The sequence below is a fragment of the Mesocricetus auratus genome, unplaced genomic scaffold, assembly GCF_017639785.1.
Source record: "Mesocricetus auratus isolate SY011 unplaced genomic scaffold, BCM_Maur_2.0 Super-Scaffold_100020, whole genome shotgun sequence".
NCBI lineage: Eukaryota > Metazoa > Chordata > Mammalia > Rodentia > Cricetidae > Mesocricetus > Mesocricetus auratus.
In genome coordinates, this window is record NW_024429201.1 from 5562862 (window position 1) to 5584400 (window position 21539).

The 21539-nt window shown below is 41.3% G+C and overlaps 1 protein-coding gene across 3 annotated transcripts in view; it reads right to left on the minus strand.

The window, feature by feature from the left end:
• Arl15 (ADP ribosylation factor like GTPase 15) overlaps window positions 1-21539 on the minus strand; it is a 354022-nt gene that overhangs the window by 89120 nt on the left and 243363 nt on the right. The window lies entirely within an intron of this gene.

Below are 21539 nucleotides of genomic sequence, written 5' to 3' on the forward strand. Positions count from 1 at the left end.
ACTGGACTCAGGTCAGATTCTAAGCGCTGAGCTACAACTCTAGACTATTTATCCAGTTAGAAGTGGCAGCATCAAAAAACAAAACTGAATCAATAATACTAGCTTCAGAGTCTGCAATACATAATGTACACAGGAGTATACATAAATATATACTGTAAATTCATTCATCTTATGAAGAAAACGCAGTAATTATTACATAACACTGGAATTTGAAGGTTCTCTGAGTGGCTAAAAATTTCCACAAGGTCATTGTTATAGCGTGGAGTAGGATGACTTCCAAATTCCATGTATGAAAGGGATGATGGCAGCTCCAGTTACTGGGAGGTATGGGAACTCTAGGAGATAGGGCTTATGGGGAATGTTAGTTCACTGGGGGGGGTGGCTGGCAGGGAAAAGTGGGACCTCAGCCCCCTTCCTTTTCTTTGCTAAGATATCCTTCCAACTATGATAGGCTACAAGCTAGCATGAACCAATTCTCTTCATAAGGGCCTCATCTTAGGTATCTAAGATGTGGTAGGAAGCTCACTAACACATCTGTCCAGTCAACAAGAAAGAAAGACTTAAGGCCAGCTTCTTCCATGCCTAAGTCTATGTTGCATGCAAGGCAAGAGTCTGGGCCAATTACAGGTAACTGTAGCTTGCACCTACCTTCCTCAGAGAGCTGAGACCCTCCATTCACAAACTGGACCATGGGATATGACTGGAAATGCCCTTTTCTAAGGTGGTTTTCCAAAGCAAATTAAAAATAGAAGCAAATTAAAAATAGACAAATCCATTAGAAATCGAAACAAAAGCCCCCGGAGGGTAGCTGCCCATCTTTCTGAGTGGTATCTAAGATCCAGGATGGAAAGTTCTATAAATGAGGTTTAATACGCCAGCCTACCTTTGGAGTGTGTACCAGTCAGTATTTCTCTCCCAGTCTATACTTGCTCTACATTTTTATATCTTGTTCTCTTCCCATATAAGAAATAATCCCAACTCCAATCCAAACCAAATTCCATAACACATCTATTTAATGTTTGATTTGTACAAACTTACTCAATCTCTCTTCCCTGAAAAGGGGTTTCATGGTGGCATGGTAGGTCTTGTAAGGATTGCACCTGTGTCCAAGGTTGACTTTGGAAGTATACAAATCCCCTGCATGTCAATACAGGCCCCTACTTTTGAAAGGGACCCAGGCCAAGAAGTGTTCTATGCTAAGTGCTCTGTGGTCACTAGCCTGGGCTTTCTGTTGTTGGTAGTGATGTTGAGGCTTGAACCCAGGGCATTGCACATGCTACCTCTGAACTCTGAGCAACCTCAGCCTTGAAACTGTTAGTGATTTCACCTTGGGCCTTGTGTCCTGCAAGTAAAGTCTGGGGCCTGAGCAGAGTAAGACTGAAAAGTGTTACCATCATACTTTTCATGGCATTTCAAGCTGGCTTCTTAAATGAGAATATTTCCATTTTGTGATAGGCTCCTCTCACAAACGGGTTTGCGTACTTGGGTACTAAACACACTACTCCTTGTGATAAATTCTCCCTCGACAAGAGTTTCCATGTCTGTCTCATGTGCACCCTAGAGGAAGGCAGTATGCACAGAAGGCCTCTACCTACATCTGTAAAGCCAGACACTTGCAAAACCTAACCTAACTTCAGTGAGGTAACTGTGATGACAGCTGCTCTTGTTTCCCCCAACACTATAAAAACTGTCACACTCCTCTTGCTATGGCAAGCTACAAAAAGAACGTCTTCTTCCTTATTTGTTTGTGAGAAGAAACACTTTGTATTATGAAGCAATGATAGTGGTGGGGTATTAGGTTTGTTTTGTAACGGCTTTATTTTCTTTTAACTTTTGTTACATCTGAGCATCAAAGCATTTTTTCAAAGTTTACCGTTCCAGCATCTTAGATTCCAAACACGGTAACTCACTTTTCCTAAGGGTTGAATGGTGCTTCATGCAATGCTTCATTTGAATCAACAAATGACTAAGGCAACACCCTCGAATGCTTATCTCTCAGTGGGAGCAAAAGCAGATAGCAGCCTCTGGCGGTCCAGGCATAGTAACTGACCTAGCTCCATCTTAGGTTCTGAGGACAGTTTTGTCTTACATTATTGCTAGATTCTTATGTTGGTCCATCGAAGGCTCTGTCTGAGGGTGCAGTTTATATCCTACCACTCAGATCTACCCTAGCAAACCAGCTCTTCATCTGGTTCGCGTTTGTGGTTGTGAGACAATGAACACTGTAAAGCCATTCATGGGCCAGCATGATGGCTCATTGGGCAAAGTGTTTGCTGTGCAAGTCCTGTCACCGAGTTCTGTTTACTGGCAGCATGGTGGAAGGAGAGAAGTGACTCTTGAAAGTTGTTCTCTGAGGTCCACATGGTTTCTGTGGCAGGCCCGCATGGGCACGTGGGCACACACTACACACACACACACACACACACACACACACACACACACACACACGCACGCACGCACGCACGCATGCACACACACACAAGCACACTGCAGACATGCATAGACAAAAAATAAATAAAATAAAAATATCATTTTATGTAAAACATGAATTGATTAAGTGTCTTATAAGACTCCAGGTTCAACAGTTTTCCCATTTTGGCAAGCACAAGATAAAAAACTCAGAAGTGTGTCCTTGGCTACTAGAGGAGAAGGAAGATCCAGGGCACAGGAAATAAGTGAAAGTCGATTTAATAATAAAACCTCTTTTTATCTGGTTGTCCTCTGACTTAATAGAGGGACCTGAAACTAAAAGGCAGTGGCTGAGGCGGAAGGGACTTGAGCTGAAAGGATAACTGTTGGGCATTTAGGAGTGGGAAATGACCAGAGGAAATGGGGTTTGCGGAGATGTCGGAAAGGTTGTAAGAGTCTCAGTTGCAATTGTTTTCAATAGCTTAAAAGAAGTTGTTGATGTTTAACATTAGCGGTAATAACCTAAGAAAGACCAAATGGACACTGTGTTGAGATATTTTAGGCAGAATCATCAAGACATGGAAAGCATACTCTATTCACACTGACTAAACCTAGCATGCTGCCAAAAAATAGGATTTGGAACGAATTTTGGGCAAGAACTACTCATCTGTTTTGCAAGAAGGAATCAGAAGCACATCGGTAATCAGCAATTTTAAACTTGCCTATTAAGTCAGGATGCTGATCGCTAACAGATGCATATAGTTGCAAATTTCTCCACAGCACTGACAAACCCTGCATTGCAGGTCTCCTCTTCTGCTTGAGATCTATGTTTATGAATTTCTAGTCACATTCAATATTAGTTACTTTAGGTACCTTAGTCAGTTTCTCTTGACCAGTCAGATACTGATTTATAAGAAAGCCCAAAGAGAAGTCCCAAGTCAGATCTCGATAATGTAAATGAGCAAGAGGGGCTGGCGCTAAGTACTCAATGGAAAATGCTCTGCTGGTAGATAGTAGTCTGGAGTCCGGATGTGGAAAAATTCTGAGTTTGCAGCTCAGGGGTTTTGGCAGAGGGCAAGGGTTTTAAGACATACTCCAAAAAGGCAAATGGGCTCTCAGGGTCCCTCACAATGCAGTTCATGAACTAGTTTGTTTTGGAAACTGCAAACAATATCCTCCCCTTACCCTGGGAGGATGCATCCCAAGGCCATCAACAGATGCCTTGAAGCTGCAGACAGCACGAAACTCCGTGACCCAATGCATTTCTGTCTTAACCAAGCACTTCCCAGGCACTATGAGGTGCAACAGCAAAGCTGGCATTAATTTCTCCTTTCCTCACATTTTCCCCCTTTTCCTTCACAATTTTATGGATGTAACTAAGATTCATTCTTACCATGGAGTGTAGCAAACATCTAATTCTTTTGGGTTAAATACTGAACTGAGAACTTCCAAGCTTTTTATTTAGAGGAAGCACTTTACAGTTTCTCTCTGGATTAAGCATCTTCTCTGCTGTTAAAACACTTGAATTCTTGATCCGGCGACTGAGATGGCTGTTGCGTGGCTAACAGAAGGACAGGAGACAAGGCAAAGATACAATGGACAAGAGGTTGATCACATTTGAGAGTTTGATAGAGGTAGGTGGGTGGTGCGATTTAGAATTTTGAGAACTGCTTGCTCTTGGAACTTTTTATTTAATATATTGGGGGCACCAATGACCACAGGTAACTGAACTATGGGGTGACTCCTACACAACAGAAGGCAATGTGGTATGTACCGTGAAGTCTTACCTAAAGGTGAGACACTGAAAATACAAGAATGGAATAACTACACAGCACTATGAAGGAAGATATATGTTTTTGCTTCATATTCTAGCAAGAACCATAAGTGACATAACTACAACACTTTTTAAAGAAAAACTGTTTCCTTCTCTGGCCTGGGTGGAAATTTATATATCACTTGGGCATGCCAATGAAGGGACCACCACTCAGGAAGGCAGAAAGGAGGACTGCACCCCCACCCTGGGGGGAGTTCTCCTTAAGTCATGCTAAAGAGACACAAAAGAGGATGTATTTCCTTCCTTCCTTCCTTCCTTCCTTCCTTCCTTCCTTCCTTCCTTCCTTCCTTCTTTCCTACTCTCTCTCTCTTGGTTTTTTAAGACAGGGTTTCTCTGTGTAGCCTTGGCTGTCATGAAACTCGCTTTATAGACTAGGCTGACCTCGAACTCACCGAGATCCGCCTGCCTCTACCTCCCAAGTGCTGGAATTAAAGGCATGTGTCACCACTGCCTGGCTGAGGATGTATCTTCTTTCCCAGATCTCCAGCCTCCACAAGTGCTATCTTACGAGGAGGTGCAGCCATGAAACTTTGTAAGTCTGCTGGTTTTCTGAATTACACAGCAGAGCATAACTTTCTTTTCCCTTTATCTCTTTTGTAAGTGTGCTTTTCCTGACCTGCTTACTTTCCTCTTTTCCCTCCCTCCCCATCATGCAGCTCCTTGGTTGGCCACAAGGTTGACTTCCATGCCAGTTTAACTTAAATGGCATAGCACTTTATCCCCCCCGTCTCTTTTCCATTCTCTTCCAGCCATTTGGTGAGATTTACAGCTTGTGATTCTTCTAAACTCTAATAAAATTGTTCTAAAGCTTCAGCTTGAGTCAAATCCTAAATTCTTTTATCAATGGGACTACGAATCCCAAGCAGGTACCACAGTTTTCCTCCTAGCTCCATTACAACCTGACCAGTTATACTTATTGCCTAGCTATTTCTCAAAATATGCGTTTTATTTAGTGAATTAAAAAAATGAACAAACATATAGAGGATCCATGATTATGCAGGAAGTCTTCAGAAGAATTTTGACAATTCCCTTAGAAATCGAACTGTTTGTCTCCAAACAATGCTGGAACTATGGAAACAGACTTTTAAGCTGCAGAAGAATTCACCTGTGATGTTTGTATTTCTTCAGTCTAGAGAGGCAAAGTGATGTCAGTTGGAACAGATATGTTGTCTTAGGCTTGGAACTAGCCTTCAGAAACTTAGCAACATCTTTATCGTGCCCCCTGCTTTAAAAGCAACCAGGAAGCAGGAAGCAAATGCTAGTAAAGTAAGAAACACACAGGCTTCCTCGCCTAACTATGACACAAGAAAGAACAAATAAACCTACAGACAACATGACACAGATGTGAATACAATCTCTCATTCATCCCTTCTGCCAGGGTCTTCCTAGCCCTACATGGAAGCCTTACTAGCCTTCCATTTCTGCACTTTGACATAAAACACTCCCCTGCAATTACTGACGTCCTTGTCATCTTAAAACACTCCCCGGTGATAACTGATGTTCTTGTCATCTCCTTGGCATTTAGGTGGTACCAAGAACGAACTTGACTACTGTTGAGCACATTCTAAGCACTTCATATGTGCTAATTCATTACATTCACACAGAAAAATCAACAAGGTACCACCATAGTGCATTCAAGGAAACTCAGGAACATCGAGGTTAAGTAACTCACCCTGTGAACAGGCTGCAAATCTCCAAGGCGCACACACGGTCAATCATGAATCAGTTTTTGCCACAAGTGTTTTCATTTACTGATGAATTATTTTATCATTCTTCAGAACACTTCATTGCGGTAATGGGTTGGGGGTTATCTACATACCATCTGCAAGGCCCCAAAGCTCGCACCATCCCTAGTGTGTGTGTGTGTGTGTGTGTGTGTGTGTGTGTGTGTGTGTGTGTGTATGCACATAGATACATAAAGAAAATCTCACTGATTATGGTTGTTTAGGTCATATCTGAGTCCTAATCAACTCCTTCCCATCTAGGCGCCTGGTGCCAAGGTACACACATTAGCCCAGTTATTTCTGGGCTATCACTGAGGTACCATTTCACATACACCTCTGGATATAAATCTTTAAATACTTTTACATTCCAAAGAATCTGCGCAGCCATCCTAGAAATATAAAAAAATCAAAGTTTTCAAACTCTCTGACCATGACAAGTAACTTCTTAACAGGAATGAGGGCAAAGGGATGAGAAAAGGAAATTGTGTCCTCTTAAGAAAGGTGGATGGGGCTGGGCGTTGGTGGCGCACGCCTTTAATCCCAGCACTTGGGAGGCAGAGGCAGGCGGATCTCTGTGAGTTCGAGGCCAGTCTGGTCTACAAAGCGAGTTCCAGGACAGCCTCCAAAGCCACAGAGAAACCCTGTCTCGAAAAACAAACAAACAAACAAACAAACAAACAAAAAAGAAAGGTGGATGGGGGCACATGGTACATGGCTGCCTTCAAATTCCAACTCCCAACATGCTGATGTAGTACTGCCATGAAAAAGACTGTGAACACGGTGTGGAGGGTCAAACCTTTGCACCCAAAGCACTGGGCTCTGATGTCCAAAACTTAGAAGCACAGAACAAACACGTCACACTCCTGACCTCTGTGTTCCTGGCATCACACAAGGCAAAGTTCTCAGAGTCCGGGAACACAGCCTCTGGTCAGTAACTAGGACTTTTCTTCACACTGTCATGTTTGCTCATTTCTTCACCAAAGCCAGGGACTATCCCTTCAGCGACTGAGGCATTTCTCCCAGATGTGACAAGTCACAGGGGTGTATTTTGATTGCTACTTTGTCATGTGAGCAAGAGAAACTCTGGAGCTTGTTCCCAGTCCCTGGGCTAACTCTTTGTTTTTGACATTTTCCCCAAATCTTTGTCAACTTTTCCAGAGAATTCTTTTGATGAATCTGTCTTCTTTTCACTCTAGGTGAAAAGTTAGCTTGCTAGCAAGTTGCTATCACTAATTGGAGACAATTTTGCATCTCTATTACATAATGTGACATTTTCATTTCATTCTTGTGTCTGAATGAGAGATATTTTCCTTTAAATGCGAGACAAACAATAAAAATTAATTCTATATAAGGTACCTCGAAGTTCTGAAAATGGCCTGAACATCATTAGTATAGCCTAGCAACATGTATAGTTCAGTATGAACAAATCTTCCAAGTTTGTAAAATAAAAAAAGATACTTGCGAATTATAAATATGCACATCCCCACACACAATACACACACCCCTCTTAATTCCTACTAATATGTGGTAGCCTAAATAAAAGCTCTTTTTGCATTTCTCTGTCTTAGTCATCATTGTTGAACTGTCCAAGCACAACCAAAAGTTGCTTTCAACTTTTTAAATCAATTGAGAAGATACTATTGTCTTGAACTTTAGATTTGTCACTATTGTTTTTCTTCACTGATCAGCCAAAATTACTAGTCATTAGCTCTCCATAAAAATGATACACTTCTATCATTTAGTTTATTTGTTTAAAGGTAGACCTATGCTTTTTAAAAGAGCATCATTACCCACCAGTGTTAATTTGTTTGGTGTGCGATGTCCTGTGCTTTCACGCTTTGTATCATACTTGCTAATACCTGTTTCAGAAGACACTGTCCTGAGTTCTCCTCTATCATAGCATTAAGGCTTATAACCCAATGGGATTGGCTGCATAAACTGCCTTGTCTTTAGCCTAGGAGAGGGAACTTAGCAAGGACCAGGCTGCTTTGTTGCGGGAACAATAATCATTGTACTATTGAGGCTTGTAACTTCATTAAGTCAAATGCTGCAAATAATGTGTTAAAAGTTGAGGTTCAGTATCAGCCTTATATGCCATGAATGGGTTCTCAGGTCTGTGGAAACAGCATGCAGGCTGAAAAGAACATCTCACAGACTTAGTGATGTTGCAACAGCTTCAGTCATCACAACTTCAAACAAAAGTAAATGAAGGGTTCTTCCTCAGCCTCCAGCCCACCCTGGAGCTGAGGTGAGGGAAAAGGGGAGTAGGGTTGACTGGAGATTCTCTTCGGTCTTCCTTCACAGTGGGGAGTGGGCAGGGGTAAGGAGGGAACAACAGGGGTCCGGGTGGGGGTGGGGATGCGATAAAGACAAATATTTACATCTTCAAATGGAGAGAACCAGGACTGGTTAGAAGTAATTTGCATTCTTTTAGAAGACCCAGAGTTAAAAAGGAAAGCCTTCCTTAAAGAAAAAAAAAACTTACCACCCCATTTAGGTTCTTTCTTTTGGGGTAAATTCACCAAGGCTCAAAGTAGCCAGGAGAGGAGGCTGGCTGTTAGACAATGCACACACAGTGAAAGCACAGCCGTCACCTTACATTTAGCAATTTACTTTAAAAGTGCCAAGACCACGTCCTAAAGGAAAACAAGACCGATTCTTCCACAGATAAGCTGTAAACGGAAAACACTGAACACATTGCTCTAAAAAAAGCACTAAGTTAGGCAGTGATCTAATTGATGCTGTCACTGCAAGATATTTTAATTTCTCTAGTAAGATAAAATATGCCTCCATTGGAAGAATGTACAGATTCGGTTGGCCAGACAAGAAAACCGACCTCAGTTATCTGGAAGACACTGATTTGTCATTGTGTGTGAGCACGTATGTGTGTACATGCATGTGGAGGTGAGGGGACATTGTTCCCCAGGAAGTACTATCCACTTTGCTTTTGGAGACAAAGTCTCTGTTGGCCAAGAGCTCACTGCTAACAAGTGCTAGGGATCCCCCTGTGTGCCTCTCCAGACCTGGGATAAAGAGCACAAGTTGGCATGTTCAGTTTTTTAATATAGGCCCTGGGAATTAAAATCAGGTCCCAGTGCTTACACAATAAGCACTTCACGGTCAGATTGAACAGCCTCCTCAGTTTCTGGTCTTAGTTTTAACCCTTATCTGGATCAGGGTAACCACAGACTAAATAAAACCATAGCAACTGATGTTCAATACTAAGGCCACCAAACGATGATGCTGGCCTCTGAAGAAATGATCTCATATATTATTTCACTAATCCCAGGAATTCCCCAGAATCAGAAGGAAGGAAAAAGTGGAGGAGGGAGAGAGCCATAAATAGAACTAAAAGGATGAAACACATGAACTCTAACAAAGACTGTAGCTGATATTAAACATTCTAAAGAAACAATTAAAGGTCAAATTCTAAGACAGATGCTAGACTATCCAGAGGGCTGAAGATGCTGCAAGGAGCATCTGAACCACAGATGCTCAGATCTGAAACAGAAAGGGTGTTTGACCTTGACACACACGGGAAGTCATGCAAGATACCCAAGCTGCAGGTAAATATAAATACATGGACATATACTGTGAACACTTCTCCACTCCACAGTGTTATACACATTGCTTTATAGACTATAACAACAGTGATATGGTACCAAGGAAGGTGAATTACACAATTACAATAAGCTTTCCATGTGATCTAGACCTATTTCCACATGTACATTTCCTTTATCTTTACTTTTAAGAAGTTGATGTCTTATTTTATTTGTATGGGTGTATGATACATGGTTGGTATCCCAGGAGGCTTCAAGAGGACATCTGATCCCCCTGGACATGGAGTTACAGGTGGTTATAAGCTGCCAGATAGAGGCTAGGAATTGCATCCAGGTCCTTTGGAAGAGCAGCAGCCAAGAACCATCTCTGCCACCACCCAGTCCCCATGTGTACATTTCTTAAAATAAGCACATTTGTTTAGCTGTAACATTTTTTAAAACAATAGAAAAAAGGTGCAAGTATTTGAAAATAGTATTCCTCATCAGTAGAAGAAAGTTGATCTAGTGGTCAAAATGAGAAAGCCCATGAATTCCACTTTTAACTACTTTCTAAGAAATCATTTAACCAAAGACACCTTCAGAAGCCAAAGTTAAAGCTTTGCCCACACCGAAGTGAAGGAAATTAATGACTGCTGAGGGAGAATCAACCTTCTCCAGGGATGAGCTCCCTAAGTGGTTAGCCAATATCAAGTGTTCAGCCCTAAAAACCATATACACATAAGCAACACTAAACAAACTCAGCAAGCTGTACTTCTATATCTATTCATTATACACATATGTAGCAATAATAATTAAAGAGGCTATGAATTTGAGAGCGAGTGGGAAAGGTTCCACACGGGAGAGGTTAGAGGAAGAAGTAAGAAGAAAATTATTAATTATGCTTTAATTATATAAGAAAAAAAGATTTGCCTGGTTAAAAATTTGGGAAGGGAAGGTTGAAACAAATCTCTCCATTAAGGCAGCAGAGGAAATGTTACTAAACTGACTTTGCTGTAGTGTCAAAAGATCTTTAAGCTTTTTTATTATTTTAATCAACAACCAATTTAAGGAGACTGTAAATTTACAGTCTCTGCAAGTCTCTACAGTTATTAACAAAATCACGTTGTATAAATATAATCATAGGGACCACTGAGATAGCTTAGTGGGTAGCCAAGCCTGATGGGAGCTGATTCTTGGGACTCACAGGGTGGAAGTTAAGAACTGACTGCCACTGATTGTCTCCCAACTTCCACACGGGAGTTGTAGCATGCCTATATGCACATGCACATAAATACACAAATAAAACACAGGAAAATACTCCATTGATTTAAAATGTGTTGTTTATATGACTACCTAAAGTGTTATGTACATGTTATAAAATCAAATTATAGCTCTGGAAGATATATAAGGGACATTATTCATTCCTTTAGATAGGCACACATCACAGTCTCTACAAGTGAAGATTCATGAGTTGCCAACATTCATGCTCATTGAATTGGTTTTTGTTGTTACATGCATCCAGTTGAGGTTTCTGTTGTGTTGGTTTCAGTTCCCTGACTCTTATTTGCTTCCTTCGCACTCCAAAGACAATAACTTTTACCTTGAATGATTGAGGACTTGCGTTAACGTGTACTAACCGTGTGGAAGCTAAGATACAGAAAAACAGGCTACATGAGAAACAAAACAAAGTTTAAAATTAATGATAAAAAGTTAATTTCACTTTTCAAATTACAAGTATGCAAGGCAGACTTTAAGAGGAAAAGATATTTTTTAGTGCAGAATGTGGAACCTAGGGGCCTTACACATTCTATGCAAGTAAGTACTACTGAGCTATATGCCTGGCCCTAGATATTCATTTGAAAAATCATCCATGTGATACTTTTTAAAAATTAAGTCAAAGTTTAGGTAGTTTGGAATTAAATTTTAAAATCTTCAATGCTTGTGGATATTAGAACAGTGGGATTTAACATTAGAAGAAGGCTTTTAAATACCGCTACCTTCATCATTTCACTACTGACACAGGAAAAATTTAAGATGATTACATATTTAGGTTTGCCTTAATACTAAACACAATATTTATTATAGATTTATGCACAGAACAAGGGTGTCTCTGCATTTCCTTGGAGTTCCCTGATTTTGGATTCTTTGTCAGGCACTTTATCCATCTCCATTTCTTTAAGGTAATCACTGGCAGTAGTTTGTCCACCTAGTGACATGTTTCCCTGGACACTCTTGTTTCTGTGGTTATAGGCCTGTATCTGTGCACCAGAAGAAGAGCTCATGCCAATTCTCAAAATTGGCTCTATCCGGGAATGGCCATCAGTAGTAATCATGTCAAAGGTTTCTGGGCAGGCCATCTGGTGTCATCCCTAAGTCTGAGATTACCATGGCACCAGTCTGGAATTCTATGGCCACAGAAGCTGGCACAATGTTGAGCTAGAAATACACGGCAACTGAGGCTGATACAGTCCTGAGGCCTGCTTCCACTGGGGACTGTCAAGAGCTCAATGGCTGTCTGTATTTAGCCAGAGTAAAGATTAAATGCATTCTGAAAGAAGTTGTTCTTTCTTGACACTGGGGCATGTCTGGAGCTCAGTTTAGAAGTGGTGGTCTGCAATCAGAGGCTATAGGAGGCTGCTCATTACTAGATGTTTATTGTGGTGGGCTTGGTGTTATGGTTCAAGAAAAAGTCCTAAATTTATTGCCAGCTGCTTCCACAGTATCTCTTTTCATACCATATTACAGATAGGGGAACTACTGAGATAGTGCAAAACTGTCCTTCCCACCTTCTTCCATGCATCTCAAATGCAGATGTGATGATTTCCTTGTTTTTCCTCACTTAGTTGTGAAGATGTTTTTATTTTTTATTTTTTGGTTTTTTTCAAGACAGGGTTTCTCTGTGGCTTTGGAGGCTGTCCTGGAACTAGCTCTTGTAGACCAGGCTGGCCTCGAACTTACAGAGATCTGCCTGCCTCTGCCTCCCGAGTGCTGGGATTAAAGGCGTGCACCACCAAAGCCCGGCGTGAAGATGTTTTTAAACACAGGCAGGTACAGAAAATGATTTTCCTATGAGATCACTTGTGAGTCCTATCCCACCTTACTACCACACTGTTCTGTCCTCTGCTCTCTTCAAGTGAGAGAAAATATAGCTTGGTATAGGGTGAGTGTGTGTGTGTGTGTGTGTGTGTGTGTGTGTGTGTGCACTTCCTTTCTTTGTTTGAGACAAAGTCTCAGGTAGCCCAGGCTGGCCTGGACCTTGTGACCTGAACTCCTGGTTCTCCTGCCAAAGCCTCTAGAATGCTAAGATTACAGGCAAGCACAATGCACCATTTCTGATTTTACATCTTGTTTTGTTTCAGTGTCTTCCAAACACTTGCCACTCTGCTGAGTAGTCCTTGTGAGACACAGTATGTGGAGAGTGAGTGGATGAGGGAACTCATCAGACACTGCATGAGGACTATCAAATAGAGAACTATCACAGTGACCAACCCGTGCATGGTACAGCCTGTGTGCTGATATGGCCTCAGCACTCACGCTTCTCTGAGTAGCCAAACATTAATTAGTATCTTGAGGGTATGAATACAGGAATATTAAGATATGTTTGAGAAGGATGGAACATTCTTTAGAGAGTTAGGGTCCTGAAATACCCAATGGCTACCAAAGCCACCTGGAGCCAGTGGCTTTTGGGTTCTTGCTTAGAGAACCAGAAGAATGAAATTCACAGACCACCAAGGGTTGAGTTCTAGTGAGAAATTCATTACAGATTCATATGTGGGAGCATGGGAAGGAGAGAGGAAGAAAGAAGGAGGGAATGAAAGTACATACTGAACTCTTGAACAGCAGATGGAAGGGAAGGTTCTCAGGAAATAGGTGTCATCAAGCTCCTGGCGGCTGGGGGGGTGGCTGTTTTTAAAATTTGAGGCAAGGTCTCACTATGTACATCAGGCTGGCCTCTGACACACAGAGCTCTTCCCTGTGTCACCATGGCAGTCTGCAGATTTTTAGAGTACTTATGGCGGACTCTAGGGTGAGGTGTGGGGAAGAGGACCAGCTGGTCTCTCGAGTTGCACACACAGGTGTCCACATGTCCCCTCAGGGCCAGTCCATGGTCATGAACAGCCTTTAGGCAGATGTGCTCATGGGGAGAAGCAGGAAGCAGAGCTCTTTTGGGTTTTCCTGCCTCCAGCAATAACATTTTCAGAACTACTGCTTTAGGGGTCCCTGGCTCTCTGAAAATACTGTCCCTGTTTTACATTTACAGACTCCTATCTCACCTGCTCCTGCTTAAAGCAACTTCCTCAGAATGAAGAGAGATCGCTTTCTGATAGGAATAACCACCCCTTAAATGAGTGCTGACCAGGTTAACAGCAGGTGAAGTTGCCAGCTTCTTCCTCAAGCCTTGGTACTTCAGTTGACCTATCTCTTTGCCCAGAGCAGCATCAGGCTCTCTGCTGGAACTGAAATAGCTTTACAACAATGAGAACACTAATGTGTGTGGAATTTTCATCAATACATGTGACCTTTGAATCCCACCCCTGAACACCGAGGATAACTTCAGCCTGACATATTATCTAACACAGAGTGTGTGTCTATTCACATACAAACATGGACACCCTGGCCAGTCCTTTTTATTAACTTCAGATGAACTGAAGAGGCGGAGTGAGGTCTCAGGGTGCGTTAGCATTTTCTGTGTGGTACCATCTATCAGACTACACTGGCAAGCAGGGGCTGGTACAGAGGCCTTTCTATTCCAGTGGCAAATCGAGCTTCTCTGATTGACTGGGGTGCAGCCAGGATGCCCTGGCTATTGTGATAGCTTGACTTCTAGCTGTGCTGTCACCAGACCAGGTCGACATTCCCACACCACCCAGAAGGAGCACACAGCGGCAGTTTCAGGGGAATCAGAGCCTCTGTGAAAGAAACCCTCCCAACAGGCAGAATGGAAAAATGAGCCCAGAGCAGCAACTGGGGTCCTTTGAAAAGTAGGTTTAAAAGGCCTCCTTCCCTTCCCATTCCATCTGCTCTCTAACCCGTCCATTAACCCCCAGAGCCTCTCCCTCTTGCTCCCTTCCACAGAATTTAAGCAAGAGACAAAAGACACTCAGGAGAAATGGAAGGGACTGGAGAATGGCTGAAGCAAAGCTGAGGGGTTAAATTAATAAATCTCCACATTTCCCAGACAGGCAGACCCCGTAAACCACCAAGATTCACAGATACTTTTAAATTGAAAATGAGAGGCAACGCCCTTTAAAGTGGGCAGAAGGCTCAGAGCCTCACAGATAGTAGACTGGCCCCTACGATGTAAAAATTACGTCAAATGAATATTTTTCTCTTTTCCCCTGAGAATTGCACATTTGAGCTTTAGTGAACTGATTGATAATTGGTCACCTTTTGTCTTTTTCACTGTGGCATTTAAGTCTTTAATTTGGCGTTTCCTGTAGTCTGTAGTAGGATATATGCTATTTTAAACCCAAGGATTGCAGACATAGATGGTGGGTAAAGATCTGTGAACCAGAAGTAAATTCGTATAAGGAACATACAAAAAAGACTGTTTTTCAGTCAGACTTAAGCCATTACTTTTTTCTATGGAAGAAAAGGCACAAGTTAAGAAAAAGGCACCGTCAAAGACCTTCTGCCCAAATGTGCATCTCCATGAGATTTCCCGCTGAGTGCATATGAATGCACCAGGATCTGGGAAAAGGGTCCAAATAGGATTTCAAACATCCAAAAATTTTAACTCAAACATTTAGGTATTTCACCATGCTGCTATTCATTCATTCACTGATTTTTTTTTGTCTTAGTTTAAAGAGATGCTAAACAAAAGGAGGCAAGCTCTACATGTATTTACATTCCAAAACTAAGCTGCCCTCACCATCCCCCAAGTCTGTCCTCCTGTCAGAGCTAAACAAACCGTAAAGTCTAGCCCTACGTGGAGGACGGGAGCAAGGGAAGCAACGAGCATGGCAGGAGAGTTCTCTCTTCCTCAACAAAAGCAGAGCTAAACTGCGTGCTGGCTATCACGTTTTAGCCCCTTTCTGTTGTATGATTTGCACACTTGAAGATAGTGTCTGACGGAGGACTGAGGAAGAAGACCAGAGCCTGTAAGAATTTGGTATGACTGCCCAGTCAATGCCGTTTGGTCAATGAAATGTTTCTGGCATTGTCACTAACAAATTTAATGAAAACACATTAACTTATAAAATTGAATAATTTATGATTAAAAATATAGAACACTAAATTCTAAATACTAAATTTCTAAATCTCCAAACAAGAACCTTGAATGCGATAAACATTTTAATTTTAGTTCCAATGCCCTTAACCCAGCTAAAAAGTATGTAAATCTATTACCTAATAGTAAAGTTGTTATGACCTTATCTATACACACTGCAGTCCTTAGCGAGTCAGCATCTGTCTATGGAGCTTCACATTGCTTAGAAATGAGACTAAAGCTAGACCTGGTATCTTTTATTTTTAAGACATTTGGAATTACTGTTTCTTTGGAAGCTTTGTCGCAGCAAATGAACTAATTAGCCGAGACTATTGATAGCAGTTTCAAGTAGTATTTGGTAAATCTGCAGAGGGCTGCACCTAGAAGTTCATTTGTTGGAAAGACTTTGCAAAATAATATGTGGAACACCAGGTGAATGAATATACTGAGACCATAAAGAAATGAAATGACCTAGGCCTCTAAATCTGTCTGCAACTTCTCAATTTTCAAATTAGATCCACTGTGTTTCCATAATTCCAGAAATATATTAAGCTCCTAAATTTGATGAAAAGATGTGACTATTACAATATAGCACTGTAAGGACTATGTCATCCTAACCCTTTATAAACATACACACTCCATTCTGTCAAATAGAGTAAAAAGTGGCATTTCTAATTCGGTTGTTATGTATTGAAGAGTCAAGAAGGAGTTTAAGCATTGTCTATAAAAAAACAGACTTATAATTTCACTGTTTTTCACAAAATGTGCACAAAAACCCGAAAGTCTTTCATCTACAGCACACTTTGCAATTATTATCTTCTTCTCACATCTGAAAAGCAAATTAGCAGTTCTCAAATGAGATGCTCCAACACCAGTCAAGATGGAAGCTCTGAGCTTTGTTAAAGTTAGTCTGACAAAAACTAAATATATCTGTAGCAGTAAAAGAAACGCAACCAAGATACCTAAATTAATATAAGAAATATTAAATTCACTTCTAAACACATCACTCTTCAGTACTAAAATGAACATGTAAAATCGACCTTGAAGGTTCCCCTCCCTTCCCAACTCACAAGAACTACACAAGGAAGATGAAACTTGCACCCAGGCAGTGAGGGAATACCTCCTGCCATCCCCATGAGAGCCGAGCTTCTACCACTACCCAGCAGTAGGCAGCCAACTTCCTGCAGGGATTCCATAAGGAAAAGAGGAGAATCCTCATCTATCTTGACGAGCAAGGGAGGTCTAATAGAGTTAGTAATAGGGGGTGTGACTGCCCAGCAAGGGCCAATGGAGACCTAGTTGGGAGTCGGACTTCCAAACTCAGTCAACTATAATAAAGAGGCAGTGTAGTATCAGAGAGCAACAACGGAAGAGACTGAAAAAGGATCAGTTGGAGTTTACCAAAAATCACTGTCTGTGGGGTTGGAGAGATGGCCAGTGGTTAAGAGCAATGGTTACTCTCCCAGAGGGTGTAGGTCAATAGCCAACACCCACGTGGTGGCACACAACCTCTGTAATTCCAGTTCCAGGGCATCACACGCCCTCTTCTGGCCTGTGTGCGCACCAGGCACGTACATGGTACACACACATATATGCAAGCAAAATATTCATATACATTTGAAAAAAATCACAGCTGTATGTTTAAAATCTAGTGGAAAACCACTCCTTTGGCATAAACCAGGACAATTGCAACCAGCATGAGAAAAGTTAATAGACATCAATACCAAGATATCAATCAGGCTTGCTTGACAAGGATTTTTCATAAGTTACCACTAAAATGTTTTCTATTGAGTTTTGGCTTGACACAAAGTCTCTCCATGTAGCAAAGTCTGACCCTGAACAATCCTCCTGCCTCAGCCTCTTGAGTGCTGGGATTATATGTATGATGTGTCACCATGTCTGGTTACCAAAAAGTCTTAATGAGCAATTATAAAGATTTGTGACGTTAAAAAAATGTCAGAAAATATTAAAGCAAAGCCAACCACCAATTCTGGAACTTAATAATACATAACTAAAATCAAATGCCCATGAATACACTCAGAGGAATGCAGTAGGACAGTTGAATTCTTCAAAGAGCAATCCAGATTACTCAATCTGAACAATAAAGAGAAAATAAGGAAGCCTATTGTGGAAGTCAATAAAAGCCAGGCCAGAGGCAGTGGCTACAGCTCCAGGAGCCCATGAGACAAAAAACATCTCCCTCTTTCGTGTCTGGAGTCCAAGAAGAAGAAGGGAAAGACAGTGGGGAGGGATTGTCTCCTTTTCTTTCCCCAAGAAATAATGGCAAAATAGTGCTTGCCTAATACGTTTAAGATCCTGGGTTTGCAAATCCTTAACTTCAAGAAAAGGAAAATGAGAAGCAGTGAGTGAGTATTTGTCAAAAGACATTAACCTACAGATTCGAAAGAACTGCAAGAAGCCTGAACAACTGAGAAATCCAAAAAACTCCATCCCAACATACCATAATCAAACTTTAAAAAAGCTAGTGACAAAGAAGGAGACATATCACCAAGTCTAAAGGAATTGAAACCATCCTGCATTCTGAAGGAACTGGGATAGGCCTTTCAACCTGCACTTCACTCTTAGTGAAAGTACCCTTTAGAAATGAAGGGCAGACAAAGGCATTCTCAATGAAGGAAAACTGAGAGAATGTGTCACTAGTGTGCCTGCCCTAAAATAATGGCTGCAGAAAGTTCTCAAAACGACAGAAATGGTAACAGATGCAAGCTCCAACATTAGGAAGAAAGAGAAAAACACTGGTAACATACAGCTAGGGCAGATAATATTCCATCAGTCAGTAATCTGGACAAAAAAAACCCTATGTCAAGAATTTCTCTGCATATATTTATACATGTACCTACAGCCAAGAACTTGTTCATCCAAAGTTAATACTGGCCCTCAGAGAGTGAAGTATAACATGTTAAATCCAGGACCTTTAGGAAAGATGATTCAGATGTAAAAGAAACATTTTTTATATGAATTTACTAAACTAGCTAGCAAATTAACAATGATTCAGGGATGAGTGGCATAAAGTGACACAAAAAAGTCCAAGGTAGGCTACCCATGTGTACGTATCAGTTTGCAGTATACAGCCATGGCTTCTGAAAGTTGTAACTATTTAAAAAGTAACCACAGAGATAAAAGGAAAGCAGGGTCCCAGGCTCAGTTGCTACCCTGGAAGAAGGCTCCCACGCCAGGCTCCAGCTGCTAACTGGACAGGTCCCTAGGCAGAAACAATTCTCTCTGTGTGAAGCTAATGGAGGTGAGGGCAGCAGCCTCACCTGGGTTTCCTGTGTCAGCTGGCTGAATGCACTCACGTGATCCAATGATAGCGGGGAGAGACCCAAGGCAAACAATAGCTATGCACTGAAAGCAGCCTCCATGCCAAGAACAGCAAACCCAATAGTGTGCTTATGAAGGAGATTCCGAGGAAACAGTTTAATTCAATTTCTCAAAAATTAATTGGAATCTTGGATAAGATATGAAGCTGATAAGGGACCCGAGGCAAACTTCTAATATACCATGATCACATTTTCATGAACAAGATTTAAAAACTGGAAAGTCCGTGACCAAAAGCAATGTGGTTCTTTTTGAATGAAAGCATACGCGAAGTGACAATCACTCTTGTCCCTCCCTTTCCTCTTAGTGGGAAAGTTCCTACACTCTTGGCAAATGTCTGTTTGTTTTGGTAATTACAAAGGCTAATCAAATCAGTGAGAAAGCTATTTCCGAGGGATAAGACAGCAGGGAGAGGGAGACTTTGAATATTTTAAGCTACTAGGGTGGCAGCTTAGAGGAACCATTAATTTCTGGGAATATTTCACTTGTCATGAAAACCAGCTTAGCTGGAACCTGCCTGGTACTTTCCCCCTTTGAGTATTTCTACCGCTTTTCAAACTACAGTCCTCAACATCCCTCTTTGGCAGAAATATTGGAAATACCAGCTTCCTGTGTTATCTCAGCTTCTACCAAGAACCAGAAGGTTTGACAGGATAATTTCCAAAAATGAACAAGACTCAGGGCTGTAGCCATTTACTACAGAAGCAAATAATTTCATGTCAAATAATTTTATAGCTTTTGTTAGAAACCAAGTTAATGCTGATCTTTTAAAATTAGCTTTTGGAGACATGGTCTCAAATTTAGCCCAGCTTAGTTTTGAAGGTTGGCTCAAGCTTTAGAGACACTAACATGTCCCAACTTTAATTGGCACATAGAAACTGCTCAATAAATAAGTGGTGAGTGAATAAATCACATTCAGTTACGCTAAGATGTAGTCTGTTTCATAAACAAGCTGCCACACAGCAAAGCTATATTAGTTTTCAATGGACAGTTGTGTCTGAACATTCAAGAGGGCAAAGGAAAGTCTCCCAAGGCTGCAAGAGGCAAACACTCAAGGAAGACACTCAAGGCTGTCCCCTGTGTAGATCAGGCAACATCACTTGTGTTATTCTCCTTCCCTTGCCACTCATTTCACACGAACAGGTATGGGGTGACAAAGGTAACAAAAAAGTTTTCTTGAGTGTCTCTGATTCACAACACCCTCAGCCATGAACAGGCAAAACTAGAAAAAGTTATGAGTTAACTAGTCTTTACAGAGAGCAGAATCCCATGGAAAGTCAGTAGGGCCAAACAGTCATACCCCTCCCCAAACAATAAAACTGTGGATTGAGAATCCCCCCCCCGTGTGTGTGTGTGTGTGTGTGTGTGTGTGTGTGTGTGTGTGTGTTTGAGCATATATGTGTGATCTTGGAATACTTGCATGCATGCAGGCAAAACATTATACACATAAAAATAAATAGTAGATCTTTAAAAGGAATCCAGTACTGAATCCTGAAAATAGTCTATTTATAAGCCAGGTGGTGGTGGCACACACCTTTAATCCCAGCACTTGGGAGGTAGAGGTGGGCTGACGTCTGAGTTCAAGGCCAGCCTGGACTACACATTGAGTTCTAGAATAGCCAGGGCTACACAGAGAAACCCCATATTGAAAAACAATATAAAAACAAACAAACAACCACCACACACAAAAAAGTAAATACTATATTTATAAACTTAGTTCTCACCCTCCACTTTTCCATTACATGTAGAGAAACCTACTAAAGAGAAGTAACAGTTCAAGTCTTACTTTAAATTGCAAGCACATATATCATGCATAGATGCAAACATCCCATACACTATTGTGAAACTTAAAACAAGTAGCGGAGTGCTACTATTCAAAAGACTTTGAACAAGGTGTAACTCAGTGGTAGTGCTTATGTTTAGCAAGCATGAAACCCAGGTTCAAGATCTCACACTGAAAATAAGGAAGGTCAGAAATAGAGCTAAAACCTCAGTGAAAAAGGAAAAGGGATTCCTATGCTGCAAGGAACTCCAACAAGGCAAGTATGTGTAAGATACGGAGGACGTCAGAACATCAAATAGAGTTTCAAACCCAAATGATGACATGGTATCTCAAGCTTAGCTCACAGAGACAAGCAAGTCAGCTACATGATCTTCAAAGGGAGAATCCAACTTTGAGCCACTTTGGGAGCAGATGGAAGATATACAGAGACAGCTTCCGCCTGTAGCTGGGGCTGTCTCTCACAAGTTGCACAAATGTACACAAAATGAGAGAAGAGCTCCCTGAAACCAGGAGGACAGAGGCTAAGATCATGCTGAGAAGACAGGACCCAACTTAGGCTATCCAAGGACTAAACTATCATTGAAACACTTATAAAAGAAAGGCTTTGTGTCATACAAAAAATTTTCCAGTATCATGAGTCATTTACTAAAACAGCCATTTAAGACTATCAAGACTAAAATTAATATTGGTGAGCCACTCCTAT